Below are 12,884 nucleotides of genomic sequence, written 5' to 3'. Positions count from 1 at the left end.
GTTAGCTCAGGGCTAATCTTCCTCACAAAAGAAAAAAAATTTTAGGAGGTTAATCATGTCTGAGGTATTCAATGATAAAAGCCAGTGAATTTCTCATGAAATGGGCAAAATTCCAAGCTGAGACCTTGTTGGATCAGCTGATCCAACAATGAGTAGCAGGAATCCAGCCACAAGGACTAAGCTTTAAAAACATGTCTCTAAACACTAAGAGAATTGTATCAAAGAGGGAAAGATTCCTGTCTCAGAGGGAATATGGCACTGGGTACTCTTATGTGACAAGTGCTGAGGTCCTAAAAAGTGGAATATAAGACACAGACTTAATTTCAAGGAATTCTTAAGCCTAGTAAGGGGAGCTATATATCTCAAACAAAAATAAGATTTATTTGATGCTGAGACACCATAGTTTTCTACCTAGGAGTCAGACTTGTTCCAGAGACCAGGCCAGTTTTGTGACTGAAGTTGGGAGCTTAGTAGGTCAACACTGGGGATTGAACGATTGAGTGCAATGGCATCTAAGCTCACCAGGATGTTTTCTATTTATCAGTAATTTTTCAAGTCCCTCTTATGGCACAAAGGGATACTTAAGGTATAACCTCTCAGGACAATCTCAATACTCACCCTCCCTTGGCATTCAACTTGGCATTCACTGTATCTCCAAAAATTTTTAACTATGTATGCATCATACATAAACTTTAATTAATGCATTTTTTTCATTTTAGAGTATAAATGTTCATCAAAGTCACTTATTTTTAAATTGTCATCCTCTCAAATAGGTGTGCACAACCACTCTTGCGTGAGACAGTGGTGTTATATGAATATGCTATTGTGTACAGAAGGATAGCTTGCTGGAGATGTCAAAGATAATATGAAACAAATACTATTTCCATATCTTTGGGAGAAGGATGCCCCCTTTGTAACTGACATGAAGCCTCTCAGCACTCCATGGAAGCCTCACTGACATTTCCCAACTAATCTACTTTAACTTCAAAGTTTTCTTGTTTTTAGAATCAACTACAACATTATCTCGATAACTTTAATTTCCTTTCCAAAACATCTTAAGTTAAAAGAACAAAAAGGGGAAGTAATTTTCCATCTACATGACTAGACCAATAGAGAGTAGATAGGAGTTCAATAAAACCATTATAGTTTTTGTAATAAGATTAAATCAGCTCTTGATTGAAGTACACAAGGCACTTTTTGCCAAATTATATTAGGCCCTTGGCAATTGCCACCATTTTAAGGGAAGGGCTATTATTGAAGGCTATTTTCCCATATTACAAATGCTACACTTTGATGAATCCTAAGTGCTGCAAAATATCTCAATGGATGTCTTCAAGAAAGGAATCACTTTTCCAGTGATAGGAGAGCCGGTTGTCAATTTTCCTGTACATTTTATACAAAGCTGTTAATTTTTTAAGCTGCAGCACTAATAAACTAACCCTTTGCTAGTTCTAATAATTTTCTAAATATCAGGCAAGACTTTCTCCCTCAGAGTCCTCTATTAGTTAGGCATTACTCTTTTTTTCAAGCACTATGTCTAAGTTCTATGGGAATCTAGATTTTTCCCCAAACCAAGCAAAATTTAATATTTGTTACTATTTTCTCCTTATATTTGGAGCATATACAATTTATCTATTAGTGTCTATTCTTATTCCTATAAGTGGAATCAATGTCTTTTAAAATTGTTAACCATTACCATACCATCTGGTATATGATAAATAAAAAATAAAATCCAGGTTCACTGAAAACTCCGTATTCATCAATAGCATTATGACTGTAACTAGGTAGTATTGTACATAAAAAAACAACAAAGAAAAAACCTCACCTTTATTTCTGGGGAAAAATAAAACTAAGTGATTATTAGTACTGGATATTTACTTTACAAGCAACAATCATGCATTACCTGTTAGTTACGATTTGCATACAGAATTAAACTTGTCAATGACAAAAATGTTATCTAATTTTAAGATAAAAGATTTTGAAAAATTGGCTGTCATGAAATTTTATTTTTGTTCAAATGTACCATTTGCTCTATGTACCAAAATCTCAAGATGATAGAATTAAACTGAAAACATATGCTGATATGAATGGCTTTTAAAGCAATACTATATTTTTAGCGTTTCAGTTATTTTAATTAGAGTTCTTTGTTAGAATATTAGAGCACCAATCTCCATTTGTGAGAGAGAACATGGAACACAGATAGCGGTAAGCTGAAGAACAGCTTTGATTTTTGACATGTATTGAGAGTCTATAGCTTTCTGATGGATCTTGCATTGCTCTGTAACCTGGTTTTTCGCCTTCCCTGTGTCAAACATCTCATCTTCTTGGTGGCTGGGCTTATGCAGCTTCTCCTTGAAGTAGACATCAATGAGATGTATGGAGATTCTCACATAAATTTCAGTGGAAGTGGCAATGACAAATTTCTTTTGTGTTCAACACAGAGAAACTAAATTGAGGACCAAAGCTTTGATCACAAGTAGCAACCTGCTTCGGCTGGTTCAGGAAAACCAACTTCTTGCCCCTGTGGTGACCAGTGGGGATGAACAGAATGGTCCTGGAAGTGACACTATCTCTCAGGTTTTTCATATGCTGATGAAAGGTTTTTGCAGTTGCTCAACAGCTTTTGAGACACATCTTCAGTAGGATAATAACTAAGCATATCGTCAAGTTTAAACACATGGGTACCACCATTCTTGTCACTACCATCTGGCTTGTGATAGTAGCAAGAACCATTTCCGTCTTCTTTTCAATCCTGGATTTAACTGCTGAACACTCTCTCTTGCACACGGCTTTCCTTGGATCTGGAATACCTGCCAATTCCTCTAAGGCAAAGTTTCAGCTGTAGTGGAACTTCCCTTTTCTTGAATATTTTGGTCCTGAGGTTTTTCTTCTTAACCTTGCCACTGGTACCAGCCTTTCTTCAGTTTAGGTTTCTTCTCCTTAGTGTCTGTTTTTCCACCTTTTTTACCACCATCTTTCAAGACAGGAGAGCGCAATGCAACTTTTGACAATCTTTTCTCTTTCTTTTTGCAATTCTGAATAATGAGAATTTTAAATAGTATAATTAGTCCTGTTCCTAAAATCTTCTGGATACGTGGTAGTATAGAGCATTAAAAATAGCACATGTGGATAAAAAAGACTCACATTTAGGTGTGTTAAATAGCAGGTACAAATATCAATCTCATGATTATCTCATACGTAGTTTCTGTAGTCCTCAAAGATGTCATCTGAGTTGTTTACTGATAGGTTTTTAGTATAATACTATACTAATAATAGTATAATACAATCAATAAAATGGTTTCCATTTAGTTTTCTTCTTCTTAGTAAAAAATACAAGTTAAGCATATTTTGTTTAGTTAAATCTTGACTCTTAGATCTATTCACTTTATTTTATATTACTGCTACCCAATCAGTCTCACATTTTCCCATTAGGCTTTACCTATCCATGTGACAAAATCCAATGTAAGGAAAGGAAATGATAAAAAAAAAGGGGCGGGGGGGTAGTTTGCAAATTAGAACCAGAGATTTTTCACCACCTTTAGTTAATGTTAGTGCCTTTCTTACAATTTAGATCATTAAAATTCTTCACAATGTTTTTTGGAACCAACAGTTGTGAGCATACTGTCAGCATTGCTAGCAAACATTCAATGCGAGCTTCTATTTTAATAAAAATCTCGATATGTTCTTTGTCATATACATGCCACATAAACTAAATGGGCTTTGCTAGGGTTCTTTTTTTCTCTCTATTTATAAGGAATAGGATTACCAATGAATGATGGAGTGGAATACACTGTTATTTATTTCACATGGGAATTTGTGGAAAATACAGAAAGGGCAGCAAAATAATTAGTGTTTATATTACTTTGGAAAGTTGGTGATGAAATTGCAGATTGTAAAATTAGTTAATTGACAAAGTTGTTATAACACTGTTTGCATTTTATTTTTATAAATACACACACAAAAAAGAAACTACATATATGAGGTAATCATGAGATTGATATTTGTACCTGCTATTTAACATACCTAAATGTGAGTCTTTTTTCTCCATATGTGCTATTTTTAATGCTCTATACTACCATGTACCCAGAAGGTTTTAGGAACAGAACTACATAATTAACTGAGTATTTTATTTTAGTTAACTGAGTAATATTACACAGGTACTTTATTAATCATTATAAGCAAACTGAGGAGAGGACATTTGTCATTCATTGTTGTATGTATACTATCCCTTCACACACATTTGTTGAATGAATAACTGGTTTTCAAAGAATTAAACTTAAATTAATTAATTTAATTAATTTGTTTAAATTAGACAAATAATACTTAATACTGAAAAGATAACACTAAAAATATAAAAAACAAAGGTTGGTATTTATTTTATGATTCAGAAGTTTCTACTAAATTTCAACTTCAGGCAAGAACAGTACATGCAATCTGAATAGATTCTTTGATACCATGGGAAAGACACTTCAAAATATCCCTGTTATCAACTTGTTTATAAGGTATTTGCTTCTTTCTTGCCAATCTAGAATTCAAAAATGATTCGTTTTAATTTTGTTTTGGAGTCATGAGGGAAAGGGCAGCCATTTTTATTTTGAATTCCCAATTCTATAAACTTTGCCTCCAACACAAGCTAAAAAGTCCTCAAAGATGTCATCTGGGTTGTTTATTGATAGGCTTTTAAAGCACAGAGGTCTATCTCCCATAGAACGCGAAGAAAGACAACATGGCCCAGTGGAAAGAGCTGGAGCCTTTGAGCACAGCTGCAAATCTTTGCCCTGACACTTACCAGGAACGTGAATTTGTGCAGGTTAGTCAACTACAGAGTTGCAAAGTTAGCCTCATCCCTGGCCCATTTTGTTCCAAATGGTTCTACATAGTGATAGAATGTGTGCAAAGCATGTTTCCATTTAGTGCTAATCCACTGTTGTCAAGCCCAAGTCTTAGTCATGTTTCCATAAGCCATATTTCTTACTTAAGGCATGTGTGGATACTACAGAAAACATGAAATAGAAATCACCAATTTTGAAAGGAGATCAACGTAGAAAATTGACAATCAAGAAAAGAGAGTAGATAATACCTAGACTACTTCAAGAGGAGCAAACAAACTAGACGCTGGGCTAGTGGTGCTAGCTTTATAGTCTCCCTGGGCCAAGTGAATCACACCCTCGTGAGACAGATGTCTCCCTGGGAAACATTTTCTGTGACACATTGTGCTCCACCTTAAATTTATTTTGTTAAAAACAATCCCACCTCCCACAAACCTAGTTTAATATTTGAGCTCTGTGGTGAATATTTGAAACAGAAACAGCCAAAGTCCTTACAGTTTTCATCACTAAGTAGGGACATCTTCAGGAAAATTATAATAATGGTAACAGTAGCCTTACTGTTCTCTGCCGGGTAAACACCAATAATATTTTAAAAGCAATCTCCTGAAGATATTTCTACTCCATGATGGCTTACATGGCGAGTATTTCTTTGAATGAAATTAAAGGTTTGGGTATAGAGGTAGAACTAAGAAAAAAAAAACAAAAACACTGTAACATGAAGTTATATAGACCTGATATCTCAGAAACAGTGGCTGACTGTGACACAGGGTATTGCCACCTGTATTCTTTTTTCCAAATGATTCAAACAAGGCGAACAGCTTTTATTAGTAAAATACAGCAGAGACCAAAAGTTTCTATTAAGTTCTTCATTTCATTAGTTGGGAAGATCAAGGAATAGTCAAATATGATGACTTACAAAAAATGTTCTAGGATTTGTTCATCTTCTTGTATGTGAGCTTAGCCCAGAAGTTAAGTCTAATCACAATTAAATTGGCACAACTTTTCTATCTTGAAAATAGTCTAGCAAGCTGAAACCAATAAAAATGCACATCGGGTTTGCAGTTGGATTCTTCTCATGATGGAGTTATAAGACAGAGTTATATTTTTAAGCCATTAATAACATGACTATCAATAAGGAAATCACTATACTGAACTCAAAGCATTGTCGTACTTGGCAGAAACATTTTCTTAGATCGTAGATGCATTATTTTTCAGGTCATTTGGTCCCTTTTGGGAACCTTCAATTTATCGCCAGCCAGCATGTTTAACAATCAAGTGAATTGTCACATTTCTAAATAATGTACATATTTTAGGCATAGTTGATAAAGTCATTTTACTTGGGAAGTGAGTTACTATTTCTCATTCATCACAGTTTGCTTCTGAGGGTCATTTCAACTTCTTTTAATTGTACTTGAGTTTCTCTTGCCCTCCCCCTTGGTGTTTCTTAGTTGCTTTTAAAGTGATTTTAGAATTGTAAATGGCTCAGCATATTGGTAGGTGAATTTTTGATGCTTTTCCATCTAGATCAGTGAAGTAAACAAGGAAAGTGGAGAGTGGTATTTCTTCCTAACAGGTTTTCATTAAAGGTGGTACTGAGTTAATGCAAATTTTTCCTGAGTGCATAGTTTACAGAATATGCTCATCAATACTATTAACTTATTTGTGCTTTAACTAACATTTTCTTAAGATTCATGTAGCTTTATCAGCATGATGCTTTTACTGCTATTATTTGTACTGCTAGTAGGAGCAGAGAATGCTGGCTAAAAATTTTCATTACCATTTTATGGGTGGCAAACTCAAATGTTAACAGGGTCTAGGCAGGTAATGTAAGGGGTGAAAACAGCTCATTGTAAAAGAATAAGAGATAATGGGGACCCAGAGAGGAAGTCTCATCCAAAGGGCTCAGCTGTCACTCAGTCTTGACCCATAATAGTCACCTATCAGGCTGAACAAAATATGTCTCTGGACCGACTTCAGCCTGCAGGCCATCAGTCTGCAACCCTTGTTTTAGAGATCGATTTGTCGAGAGTTGATTAAGTAACATAAACCAAACTAGGCTAGTGTTTGTAGCCAGGTGGAAGCATAGCAAGATAAACTATCCCACTGAGGGCTGGCTTCATGGAATAAGACCTGTGTAGCCACAAGAGGCCCCACACTTAGAAGGGCCTGCACTGGGTTTAACAGTCTGCTGTTGTGGTCTTGAAATTCTTAATTATTTTTGAACAAGGGGCACCACAGAATCATTTAACACGAGGTGCAGTAAATTATGTAGCTGGGCCTGATCCCGTTCAAGGTAATATTTGAAGCATTTGTCTCCTGTATGAGTTAATATAGCTCTCTGCAAACTTAATTAACTACTGGGGAGTGTTAGAAACAGAGGGATTAGGATGTTGTCCGTTTGCTCAATTTGGTTTCTTTTGTAGATTTGAAAGTACCTCTTTCCTCTCTCTCTCCCATTACTCTGTATTATCTGTCTGCAATGAGAAGGCAAGTGGACTGATTCATCAAAGAGACTAAGGTAGAAGGCCAGTAGTTCTAGCTTCAAAATTACCTTCTTAATTTGCTAAAAGATTTAAGGGCTTCCCAAAGATAGACCAGAGACTTTCTTTCTTTCTTGGAATTAAATATAAAAATGCAAAAGATTTTTAAAAAATAGTTCAATGATCAATGATATTGATAAACGTGGTTGTTCCCCCTCTTGCTTATTTCTTATTTGTATGTGAAATAAATTATCATTTAAATTTGTCATTAGAATTGGCCATAACGAGTGATTTACACTCAATATCTGGTTTTAGAGTCATCTCCCTGCAATGTTGGAGTAAAGTACAGCTCAGACTTCTCTGGTGTTCACTAAAAAGCCATCTGATCTTTTTGTAGATCCCTAGACACCTGTAATCCACCAATTTCCAGCTTGTAGAAAAAGTATGAGCATTTAACTTTGAATCTGGGGAGCAGAACTCTTAGCTGGATTAATTTATTTTTCTTGCCCATCATTGTTTTAGATTTATATCCACTTTCCCGTTATATTTGATGTCAGCTAGCATTCCTTCGCTATTGTACAGGTATGACTAAGTACTGTCTCGTTCCATTGAATAGGGCATCATTTTTCTTGGGTTCTACAGGCTGGCTGCATACATGACAGCACACAGTGACAGTAATTTGCACTGATCTGCCCCCACTGCTAGTCCTGCTGCTACAAATAGCAATTGATTATTATGCTGTAGTATTATTGACTGTCACTATGAACACAGGCTTTATTTCATTTTTAAAGTAACATGCTGCAGATTTGTTTTATATAATAGCAAAACAGGGAAATATTCATTTCTAAGAATTATCTGCAGTCACAAATGTAACTAAATCCTGGTCATAAAACATTTACTTTACTTTAAATCATAGGAAACAAAAACTTTACTGTGGTATTTATTTTAGTGTAAGGTAAGTAAATAATTTCCAAAAGCCATAAGAAAATCAGTATAAAACTGAAATATTTTTCCTATTTCCAATTTCAGGAGAGATATGCACAGAAAGTGACTAGATACCTTTTCATCTTTTTTTTCCCCATCTGTAAATGCCTTCTCTGTTCAAAAAAAAAAAATGGAATCCTGTTTCATACACGCGTATTTCTTGACTTATCTGGTATTCTAAGTCTCAGTTCTTCCGGGATCCTAAAGTATCTCACCCTTTTTACTTTTTTCCCCCCACAAACTGAACAGAAAGTGTTCTTATGTTTAGAACTACAATCATGCAGATTTATAGAGTTAATACTTATTAATACTATATTGGTGGCAGATATATCTTAATTTACAACTTTGTGCTTTCCTAAACTGCAAATTTAACTTTCTAAATCCTTTAAAGCACACCGCTACTAAGTAGCAAAACTTTTATTTTATTTTATTATGCTATGCCATCATGAGTCTTACACGCTTGACTACTCCAGCAAGTACACTATTTCTGTTTCAAACTAAAAATTTGAGTTATATATAACACAGAGTTTAGAAAACAAAAATAAAAACAAAACTACACAAAACCTCAAAGACCTTATCTGCCTAGTGCCTTTGAACGGCTCCCTGCCCTCTGAAGGAGATCCTAGAGCAAGTGGAGTTCATAATGGAATGGGCCATTGAATTTTTCAACATCCCTCCTGACTAGTACAAACAGTGGGTGGGTTCTTATAGTGTGGGACAACAGAAGATTCTTGGAGAGCCTGTCTTGCCATTTAATTTGGATTTCTCTGGTATATTTTTCTTTAAATCTCTTATTTTATTAAAAAATAAATAGAAATCTTTCATCCAATCAAAAGTAACTGGAAAAATATTTTAATTCAATATCTTTTTGAAATGCAATCTATTCCCTGGTCTGAAGTATCTCATTGAAAGGATGACTCAGCTATACGTGGTTAGAAAGTGATTTCACCTTCCTTCCCTTCTATGTTGAGACCACGCCGAATTTAACAATTTGCCAAATGCAATTTTTAAAGCATGTTTGTGCTAAAATTGCTGTTATCTATGGATGACTTGTCTTTTCTTTGCACTAACAAGGAGGAAAAGTATGTAGAGGAATTACAGAATAGAAACAGGGAGAGTCAGTCCTAGGCTTTTTTTAAAATTTAGCATTTGTCCATGTTAAACAATATTCAAAACCTGTTTAGAAATAGGTAAGTGTAAGCCATAAATGAGCAATACAAATAGTCATGTATTTTGGGTAAACTAAGGCTATCAGACATTAGTAAAGGGAATTTCCACCAATATTTTAAAAATTAGAACTATCAATTGTCTAAAGAAAGTGGGTAGCTTTTTCAAGACAGCCACTGAGACAATACAAAGTCCAGAATAGTTATCTTTCAAAAGATAAATATATATATATATTTAGGTGTGAAAAGAAAATGACAAGTATTATTCATTTCACAGCCATGACATAATTCAAATTAATGCTAAACAGCTATGTATTTATCAATGAGCATTATTTTTCCATCTCTCTCTGACTCCCTGTATTGTTGTAATTCCATCAAATAGCCATTTGCTTTTTTATGGTAATAATCCCTTCACATTCCTTCCTTTCATCTGTATCCTTGTGTGCTATTTGTTGTTCTGCTAAATCCCTATTATAGAGGCCTATGAGTTCCAAAAGCTTGATGAATAATGGGAAATGTTTTATCCCTGAACTTCAAAAAAGTGCTAGAAATAATTATAAGCAAACATCTTCTGTAGCGTCCCATATCAATGCAATCCCTGCTTTATGCTGTTTGTACTTTAGATAGAGAAGGAAATAGGGAGATCTTGGTTACCAGCTCTTGCAGCATAAAGAGGACAGATGTTTCGGTTTCCATTGCTTTTTCTTCTGTCTTCTCTGTTCTTTCTGGCAGCTTGGGCTGTTCACTACAATATGTTCCACAGTTAGTCAAGCCTGTAATTTCACAAGGTACAGTTAATTATTGATCAATCAAAACGAACTTCATAATCCTTTTGGCAACTCGTGCTGTACTTGAACTTCTCTCTTGCCCATAAAATAGCTTAATGGTCTACAGTATAATGAACACGAAGGATATGAACTAATGTTCAAAGAAGCAGGCAAATCCTACCTTTCTTGCTCGTGCAAATTCAGGATTATTCTTCACAACATACTACATACTCTTTACTTTTCTTCAGCAAATCAGTTAAAAATTCAAGCCTTCCCCCTTTCCCCATCCTGACCCCAGATGCAGAGCTTTCATCTTCAAGAATTTGATTCAATTTAAGACATTCATTTAATATTTGAATATATATTTTCTATTCTTTAGTTTCTTCTACAAAAATCAATTTGGTCAGATAATAAAGTAGCTCTGAAGAGCCGTAGAGTTGTGTTTTCAGTACAACTATGTTCTGGTTTTTTTGAACAGGCAATTTACCTATAGAAAAAATGAAGAGTGTCATGCATCAGAGAACAACCACTCCCCTCCTTCTCTCAGGGAAAATACAGACCAAAGGGATAAAAATCCCCAAACCCTCCTAGCTTATCTATGATGTGTATGCAGAAGGATATTACAGCTGGTTTCTAGCCACTTATTTATTCAATACTTATTGAGAGCCCACTGTGTGCCAAGGGTCTTACTCTGAGGGACACACAGAGAGTGAGATGGAGATTGGAGTATGAGAGTCTAGAAACTAGGCATCGTTATAGCACCTAATGACAAAGTTTTCAATGGAAGGATTTTGGCTCTGGGGAGTAGAGGAGCTGAGGGAAAGAGTGTAATTAATAGATAGGTAACCAAGTTCATTTAGTTTGCTATGGGGATGGTATCTTCCTCTAAGAAACACATTCACTGTACAACCAGGCAAACTTCAATCCATCTGGGCACCACGTGCTTAATGGTCCCTGATCCCTGTATTTGAGGCATGATGCATGCTCAAGATGAATGTGTTGAGGTTCCTTTCTGCAGAGTTTATACGATGTTAGCCTTGGCTGGTCAGTGAAGATGACTGCCATACCCAGAGTTGTGTGGGTTCCTTTTGTTTCCCAACTTAGTTCCCATCTGGAGAGCTCAGTTCTAGGGCTATCTCTGGCTTCCCATGAGATTTCAGTGCACAAAAGTAACCACACTTCTAGGTGACAGTGTGAAGGCCGTAGAGAGAAGTAAAGACAAAATGCTTCAAAAAGAAAGACGATTTGTGATTAGAGGAATCAGAGAAGACTTTCAGATTTTATGGCCAATTGAGGTGGACCTCACAGGACAGGTTCTTTTCATCAAATGTAGATAGACTGGGGAAGAGCAGATGGCAAGCAAGAAGGAAGGAACTTGGTAGAAAATACTCAGTGACAGAAAATGTAGGGATAGATATTTAGTGTTTATTTGCTTTGACTGTACGTACGCCAGGCAAAACCAACCTGTTCCTAAAAATTTTGATGCATTTGTTAAGTACACAAAATAGGGTGAGTCTGAGACCCAATATGTCCAAGGAGAAACTTATTTCCCCTTCAAGATGTTCCCCAGTTATTTTCTGCAAGGTGCCATCTTCTCCCCACTCAGGATTAGGTCTCTCATGTAGTTCGACTCTGGCCGAAGTGTTCTGTTCCTGCCTCTGCTTCCCATGGGCCTAGGAGGGTGCTGCTGCCTCAGAGACCCCCATTCAGACCTAGAAGGATGCACAGTGCCTCCCTTTACCATACATCCTAAGTGCAGAGCAGGCTCTCCCCTGGATTCTTCACAGAAGAGCAGAAGTTAATCTGCTATTCTTCCCAACTTTCCTCAAGGTTTGAAGATAATGACAGGGAATATCAGTACCGAGTCACCACTGCTTCCCTTGGTGGTTGCTCTCAGAGCTGCAGGCTGGGATGCATCCTCGTGTATCCTTACATGGCACTAGCCTGCTTGGATCCAGGTGACAGGATTCAGCCCAGCTCCATGACCAGGAGAGTTCTAGTATGTCTGAGCCTTGGTGTCTGGACCAGCCTCCAGTGACCTGAGAGAGAAGACAGATTTCCCCCCTCAAACAGTCTAGGGCCTACCTTCAGATCTACCTGCGCCCAGGATGTCTGACAGGCTCCTGGGGATATTCTTCATCTACCTACAAGGGTACTTGGTCCCAAGAGAAAAATTAGGTTACAATGTAAATGTCCAACTAGAACTAGATTTACTATGAAGCTAAGGAAACCTAAGATTTTAAGGCCTTTTCTAAGACTCTGTACTTAACTTCATGTTTGTAGTTTTGTATCTTTTTTTCTTAAGGAGGGCCTCCCAAATTGTATGAGTTCAGGCACCACAAAACCTGGATCTTACTCTCTTTCTGATGCCAGAACACTTTAGAGTTTTTCAACTTAAATTACACCATCCAGGAGACCACCCGAGTCCCGGGATAGCGCAAGCTCCCAACTCCAGCCCCTTTTCTATGTCCCACCTCCATCCTGTGGTCAGGCTCTTTTCTCATGTCCTTTCTGCTGTACTATGCCTTCGGGTTCTCATCACCTGCAGGATGTGAGCAACAAGAACATAGACACACACACACGCACCACACACACATCTGCATGATCTCTTTGATTTATAGCAAAGACTGTTAAAATGCACAGGGAAAATACTATCCC

General features: G+C 36.5%; 1 pseudogene; it reads right to left on the bottom strand.

The window, feature by feature from the left end:
* Positions 1 to 2,130: 2,130 nt before the first annotated feature.
* Positions 2,131 to 12,366, bottom strand: LOC101408198 (large ribosomal subunit protein eL6-like; annotated as a pseudogene).
* Between the last annotated feature and the right edge of the window lie 518 nt (positions 12,367 to 12,884).

The sequence above is a fragment of the Ceratotherium simum genome, chromosome 9, assembly GCF_057802395.1.
Source record: "Ceratotherium simum simum isolate JZ-2026a chromosome 9, ASM5780239v1, whole genome shotgun sequence".
Taxonomy (NCBI): domain Eukaryota; kingdom Metazoa; phylum Chordata; class Mammalia; order Perissodactyla; family Rhinocerotidae; genus Ceratotherium; species Ceratotherium simum.
Note: the sequence above shows the minus strand (reverse complement) of the source record. Positions and strands in the feature narration are given on the sequence as shown.